Genomic DNA, 7,909 nt, shown 5'->3' on the forward strand with positions numbered 1-7,909 from the left:
CCCGTGCTCTGCAGCAAGAGAAGCTACCACAATGAAAAGCCCACGCACTGCAACGAAGAGTAGCCCCCACTCACCGCAACTAAAGAAAGCCTGCACGCAGGAACAAAGACCCAATGCAGCCAAAAATTAAATTAATTAATTAATTAATTTTTAAAAAAAGGGGGCTCTGGAGTCAGACATAACTGTGTTCAAATCCTTACTCTAACTGGCTGGGTGTCTCTGGGCAGTGCCTCCCCCAGTTAACGGGATCCTCCGACAGTCCATGCCCTTCTGCTCACACTTCTTTCCTCCCTCAAGCGCCACTCCTGTCCACATTCATCTCCTGTTCTCCTTCATCCTCTCCAGTGCAAGACCACACTCCTGCCCCCACTAATTGATCCTGGTAAGGAGTCATAGCAGGCTCCTGAGGGAAGTGTTGGGGCCCAGCTGCCTTCCCATGCCCCCTCCCTTCATTTCCAGCCCCCAACCTGATCTCCCAGCAGGTGCCAGTTCCGTCCATCAGGGACCAGAGCTTACCTGCCTCATCTGCAGACTGCACTGGTGTACCTGACCTAGATCGGGGCCCCAAGGCTGATATCCACTTCTGGTCCTCTTATTCCCTCTTCCAGGATCCCTCCTCGACCCCGCACACCCCAACACTCACTGGGAGCTGGAGGACGGAGGTGTGGCCTATGAAGGAGCCTGGGAAAGGGGGCGGGGCCAGGCCTGAGAAGCTACGAGGCAAACCCTACCCCTGGGCCCAGACAATCCAGACCCCCTCCAGGAAGGCCCGGGGGAACCAGAGAAGGGTCGCAGGCTGGCCGCCCCGCAGAGTCCGGGCACCCCGGGCCTGACCCACGCCCTGCCTGGTGGAGTCACCCCCTGGCCTGGGAGGCTCCCAGACTCAGCACCCACTTCCTGCCCGGGGCGGGGCCTGCGGCCACAAGCCAAGCGCCGTAAAATTTAAAGAGGTGAGAGAGACACTTCGCAGAAACCTCAGCAGTGCGGAGAAATGAAATAAGGCCTCCCTTCGGGGCGCCCGCCCCCGCCTACGCCGCCCCGAGCCCGGAGCCACCTCGGAGGGTCCAGGTGCGGACCCTCGCTTAATACACCCCTCTCCCTAGGGCTGGAATGGAGACACGCTCCCTCCCCACACTGCCCCCCAGCTTGGGAGAGCGAGGCCAGGCACCAGGGATCCGGACCCCAGCAACCTGCGTGGTGTTCCAGGCTAGGGCTGAGTCCGGCCGCTGTCCCTCATCCCGGCCAGGGCCAAGAGAGCATCTCCTCCCCCACGGGGAAGAGCAGATCCCAAAATGCCCACCCCCGCCAACTTGTCCCGATGCCTTTCTCGTGTGTCCGATGGTGCTCCTGGTTCCCGCCACCCCCTCCCTCTCCTCGCCATCTGAGAGTCCACCCCCACCCCCGTCCAGCCCTCATCTTTCCCTCCATGATGATGGATGGAGCCTTCAGGGAGCTAGTGCGGGCCGGCTTGGCTCAGGCGGAAATGAAGAGGATAAGATCTGCGAGCCGAGCCCCTGTGACACTGTGATATCCGCCTCGCTCGCTGAGCTCGGGGCGATAGATGGGCAGAGCACCCCCCCAACCCCCCGGGCGATAGATGGGCAGAGCACCCCCCCAACCCCCCCCACCCCGTACGCTGTGGGGCCGAGGGTCTCCGGCCCGCAGCCCCGGAACCCCGCCCCCCACGATGAAGCTCAAGCTAGCGCGCGTGTGCGCGCACACGGCGCCCCCCCCCCCCCACAACGGCGCCCTCCCAGAAACACCACACTGCAGTCACACACGCGGCAGGCTGACTCCCCCTTCCCACACACTTAGCCCTCTACACATCTGGCCGTGCCCCACACACATATATGGAACTGTCCCTCTTCCCAATACACTCGCAGCAGGCACGAGTGCACACACGAAGATTGTCCTTAGAACAAATCACACCTTATACATTTGCCCATCCTACTGCTTCTTGCCTGTGCACATATACCCACACCCAGGCAAGCTGAACCTCCTTGCCCCCAACACAGTGTTCCTAGAGTCTCATGGGTCACTCAAGAAGAGGGTGTGACCACTGTGAAACTCAGCCCTGGGCGGGGGTCTTAGAGCAGGGAGCAGGACAACAGTTGCTACTTGTACTCATCATCTTGTTTGGCCACTGAGTGGGTCAGGTTTGGCATGGACAGCAGGCAGCACTTGTACTGTCTAAAGAGGCCTCACCATCAGTGTTGCCATGGTTACCATCTTCCTAGCACTATCACACAGCAACATCATTGTTACTATGGCTGCAGACCCCACACTCCCCTCCTCTGCATTGCTACCATTTGCTTGCCATTGCCATTACCATTGATTCATTCACTCATTTGTGTATTCACTCATCCCCTCACATTCTGCTTATCAACTCCGGATACAGAGATGAGTGAATCGGTGCCCCCCTTTGGGACTGCACAGTGGAATGGGGAAGATGAGAGGTAAGCAACCAACAGTATTGTATTGGGTGGGCCAAAAAGTACCTTTGGTTTGTTAAGTAAAAATAAAAGACATTTTTCATTTTCACCAAGAACTTTATTGAACAACATATTCACCCTTTTGTTCCACTACCTTCTGCCATTTTTCAGGCAACTTCATAACTCCATCTTCCCAAAACTTTTTACCTTTTTCAGCAAAGAACAATTCCAGGTGCCTTTTACAGTCTTCCAGGGAATTGAAATTTTTTCCATTAAGAGAATTTTGTAAAGACTGAAGTAAATGGAAATCCGAAGGTGCAATGTCTGGTGAATACGGTGGATGAATCAGAAGTTCCCAGCCAAGCTGTAACAGTTTTTGCCTGGTCATCAAAGAAACATGCGGTCTTGTGTTATACTGAGGGAAGATTATGCATCTTCTATTGACTAATCCTGGACCCTTTTCATCGAGTGCTGCTTTCAGTTGGTCTAACTGGGAGCAGTACTTGTTGGAATTAATTGTTTGGTTTTCCAATCCCACCGTTTACACAACATCACCTTCTTTGGATGAAGACCGGCCTTTGGTGTGATTGGTGGTGGTTCATTTCGCTTGCTCCACATCTCCTCCATTCCACACTGTTGTACAGTATCCACTTTTCATCGCCCGTCACAATTTGTTTTAAAAACGGAATGTTTTCATTACATTTCAGTAGAGAATCACATGCGGAAATATGGTCAAGAGGTTTTTTTCACTTAACTTATGTGGAACCCAAACATCAAAGTGATTCACATAACCAAGTTGGTGCAAATGATTTTCAATGCTTGATTTGGATATTTTGAGTATGTAGGCTACCTCCCGCGTGGTATAACGTTCATTGTTCTCAATTATTGTTTCAGTTTGATTGCTACCAACTTCAACTGGTCTACCCGACCGTGGAGCATCGTCCAACGAGAAAACTCCAGCACAAAACTTCACAAACCACTTGTAACACGTTCAATCAGTCACAGCACCTTCTCCATACACTGCACAAATCTTTCTGTGCATTTGAGTTTTTACCTTTCTTGAAATAATAAAGTATAATATGCTGAAAATGTTGCTTTTTTTCTTCCATCTTCAATATTAAAATGGCTACACAAAAATTCACCAATTTTGATAAGTCTTTTTTTTTTTAAAAGCATGCTGATATGACAGCTGTCACATACAATCTAAAAAAATTGTTTTGAACGAAGTTAAAGACAACTAAGTGCTACTAGAGCCATCTTACAGAAAAAAAGCAAATGAACCTTTTGGCCAACCCAATACATTTTGCAAAGCCTTGAAGACCCATGAGGACTTGCCACATAGATGGTTTGGTAGAAAGGATACTCAGGGGACACCATGCAAAGAGGGCAACAATAAGAAGGGTGTGAAGCCATTGACAGCATCATCACCTGACCACCAGTTCGTGCTTGGTGTGCTGGGAGATGAGTGTACTCTGGGGTGTCAAGAGCAGGCAGTAAGGAGAGAAGGCCAGTTGCTGCCACACTATGAAGAATCTTCAGTGACCCAAGATTCCCCGGGGCACAGATCTGGGAGTCTGACAGACCTGGGTTTGAGTCCTGACTTTGCCAGCCCCTAGCTTAGGGACTTTGGACGAATCATTTCTGCACAGTGTCCGGCAATTAGCAAGTCAATGTTTTTACTACTGTCATTTTAAACCATGCAAAGGGGCTTGGAAAATCACCAACATTAAAACTTTTGGTCTCTAAGGGAAGCTCAAGTCCCTCTCCTCACTAACCTACCTCTTAAAGCCAAACCCCAGAGGAACCAAGGCGGGTGGTTCAGGCCAAGGATATTACTTACTGAAGGATGAAGCCTGGGAGTGGGGCTTTCCTAGAAACCAGTCCACCTGTGTGCGTCCTCTCCTTTGTCCACAGGCTGACTCTCGGAGGGAAGAGAGTCACTATTATGCACTATTTTATCTAGTGCATAAAGGCCCGCTCGCCTAGGCCAGGGGCTTCAACTTGGTGGTTTGAACCCAAGGCCTTAAGTGATTTTCTTTAACTAGGGTTTCCCATCAGAACCAACAGGAAGGCTTTTTTGAAATGTGAATGCCTGAAAATTCTGACTCAGCAGGTCTGGGTTTGAGTCCTGAAAGAAGCTCCTAGGGGATTCTAATGTGTATCCTGGTTAATTTCCCATATATCCTGGCTGCTTATGCCCCTGGGACCAGCACTCAGTCGGTATCTTTGGTTCTGTGCAGATGCCCTCCCTTCTCAAGGACACTATCTCCATCCCCAGCCTCCTTCCAATACATGGCTAGAGCAAGAGCAGCCATGTTCTTCCATGACTCAGTTGATTGGTCCAAAAATGGGCAGCTGACCCAGGATAGGTCAATTAGACTCCTTCCCTGGGACTTTTAAAAGTTATTTTATTAAATTTTAAAATATAAAATATTTCATATATATGAAAGAATAGAGTAATAAAAACCTTCTGCTCATCACCCATATTTAGCAATCATTTTGCCATAGTATTATGTCTATCTGATTCTGCCCTCCTCCTGATCCATTTTCATTACTTTCTTCACTGCTACTTACCCATAGGTAACTACTATTCTAAATTGGTGTGTATCTGCTATTCACATTTTTATACTTTTACTATAGAGGTGTCCATTAAAATATAGTATTATTTTATATGTTTTTTATATTTAAATAAGTTTCACATACCATTATGTACATATTTACATAAATGGAATCATTTTCAACTTGCTTTCATTCAACATTGTTTTATAAGATTTGTTTATGTTGATACATGTAGCCCTGGTCCATTCATTTTACCTGAGGAAGAGTAACCCATTGTATGAAAACACCATAATTTTTAAATTTCCTCCACTATTGTTAGATGTACAGATTACTTTCTTATTTCTTATGCAATTGCAAATGATCCTGCGATGAGCATCCTTGTGCATGTCTCTTTGTGTGTAAGAGCAAAATATCTCTGATTAATATAGCAGGGAGTGGGATTGCTGGGTCCTGGGGTGTGTACATTGTCAAGCTGTGTTTCCAAATTTCTCTCCAAAGTTGTTGCACTAATTTACTAATTTGCCCTCCCACCAGTAGTTTGCAAGAGTCATTTCCCCACATCTTTATTAATACATACTTGGTACTGCCAGGCTTTTAAATGTTTGCCCATTTGATGGATATGATACGGTGTCTTATTGCTGATCATTTTTGTGTCTTTCCCCAATTATTAGTGAAGTTGAGCATCTTTTCTTTTTATGGGAAATTCCATTTTCTCCTTTGTATATTAGCTGTTGATGTATTTTGTCCACTTTTCTGCTGGTTGTTTCTATCTTATTGAATTGAAGAAGTTATATAATCTGAATATTAGTCCTTTACAGTTTTTTTATTTTGAAAATATGTTCATTCACTTTGTGGTTTTTAAATATCTTAAACTTAGGATGCCTTTGTATATGGTGGTTTTGGCACAGGAATAGGCAAAATGGAGCAGAAAGGACAAACTTATCACTCTTTTCCTTCATGGTTGGTTCTTGTTCCCCCCACCCCCCATCATTTGCTCTCTCCCCTACGTTTAAGAAATCTTTTCCTAAACAACACCACAAGATATTCTCTAAGACTTTCTTCCAGTTATTTTTAGCCTGCCTTTTTATTTTTATTTTTTGGCTGCATTGGGTCTTTGTTGCTGCACGCAGGCTTTCTCTTGTTGCAGCAAGTGGAGGCTACTCTTCGTTGCGGTGGGCGGGCTTCTCATTGTGGTGGCTTCTCTTGTTGCAGAGCACAGGCTCTAGGCACACAGGCTTCAGTAGTTGTGGCACGCAGGCTCAGTAGTTGTGGCTCATGGGCTCTAGAGCACAGGCTCAGTAGTTGTGGCACATGGGCTTAGTTGCTCCGCGGCATGTGGGATCTTCCCGGACCAGGGATCGAACCCATGTCCCCTACATTGGCAGGTGGATTTTTAACCACTGCACCACCAGGGAAGTCCCTACTTTTTTACATTTAGCCTTCAAGTCACCTAGATTTTAATATATGGCCTTCCATATATTATTATTTATATATTATTTTCTATTGTCTTCTATATAGATGGCCAGTTGTTCAAGCACCCTGTGTTACATGGTTTCCCATTTCCCCACTGATTTGTGAAGTGAGCACTGTCATATACAAACTTCCTATACAAGAGTAAGTCAGTTTCTGGGTTCTGCTTTCTGTTCTGTTGATCTATTCATTTATCCCTGTGCCACTACAGTTTTGATGATTATATTTATATATAAGAAATCTTTTTTTTAACATCTTTATTGGAGTATAATTGCTTTACAATGGTGTGTTAGTTTCTGCTTTATAACAAAGTGAATCAGTTATACATATACATTATGTTCCCATATCTCTTCCCTCTTGCATCTCCCTCCCTCCCACCCTCCCTATCCAACCCCTCTAGGTGGTCACAAAGCACTGAGCTGATCTCCCTGTGCTATGCAGCTGCTTCCCACTAGATATTTATTTTATGTTTGGTAGTGTATATATGTCCATGCCACTCTCTCACGTTGTCACAGCTTACCCTTCCCCCTCCCCATATCCTCAAGTCCACTCTCTAGTAGGTCTGTGTCTTTATTCCCATCTTACCTCCAGGTTCTTCGTGACCGTTTTTTTTTTTTTTTCTTAGATTCCATATATATGTGTTAGCATACGGTATTTGTCTTTCTCTTTCTGACTTACTTCACTCTGTATGACAGACTCTAGGTCCATCCACCTCACTACAAATACCTCAATTTCGTTTCTTTTTATGGCTGAGTAATATTCCATTGTATATATGTGCCACATCTTCTTTATCCATTCATCCGATGATGGACACTTAGGTTGCTTCCATCTCCTGGCTATTGTAAATAGAGCTGCAATGAACATTTTGGTACATGACTCTTTTTGAATTATGGTTTTCTTAGGGTATATATGCCCAATAGTGGGATTATAAGAAATCTGGATACATGGCAGATGTGACAAAGACTGGTTCACTCTTTGCTACACCTCTTTTTTCTTGTTCTTAGGATGACCGCTGGGCTCCATCTCACAGCACCCCCTTGCAAGCACCCCTTGCAAGTAGGTGGGTGAATTCTGACTAATGATGTGAATGGAAACAATGTACACTATTTCTAGGCATTGCTTATAAAACCTCCCATGCATGATCCTTCTCTTTCCCCTTCTGCCAGTTTGATGCAAATATGCATGATGACCTTGAAAAATGGGAGCCTAAAATGGAAGAAGCCTGGGTCTATGAATTGCTGCTTGAAGGAGAGCTGCCCACTGATCAAGAACATCAGATCTGGATTTTAAACAAGCTAGAAATAAAGTTTTATCACATTTGAGCCTTAAACATGTTGAGGTTTGTTTCAGCAGCTAGTGCCATCCTAATACTGTATGGCTAAGTACCTCCCTGTATCCTTGTTCTTCCTCCTCAAAACTGTCTTAGCTATTTTGGGCCCTTATCCAAA

The 7,909-nt window shown here is 46.1% G+C and overlaps 1 long non-coding RNA gene across 1 annotated transcript; it reads left to right on the forward strand.

The window, feature by feature from the left end:
• Window positions 1–625: 625 nt before the first annotated feature.
• LOC117312788 (uncharacterized) lies at window positions 626–3,515 on the forward strand. The gene is made up of 3 exons (XR_004527233.2): window positions 626–1,068; window positions 2,399–2,456; window positions 3,327–3,515. It is a non-coding gene; the product is annotated as an uncharacterized lncRNA (long non-coding RNA).
• Window positions 3,516–7,909: the final 4,394 nt, after the last annotated feature.

The sequence above is a fragment of the Tursiops truncatus genome, chromosome 6, assembly GCF_011762595.2.
Source record: "Tursiops truncatus isolate mTurTru1 chromosome 6, mTurTru1.mat.Y, whole genome shotgun sequence".
Classification (NCBI taxonomy): domain Eukaryota; kingdom Metazoa; phylum Chordata; class Mammalia; order Artiodactyla; family Delphinidae; genus Tursiops; species Tursiops truncatus.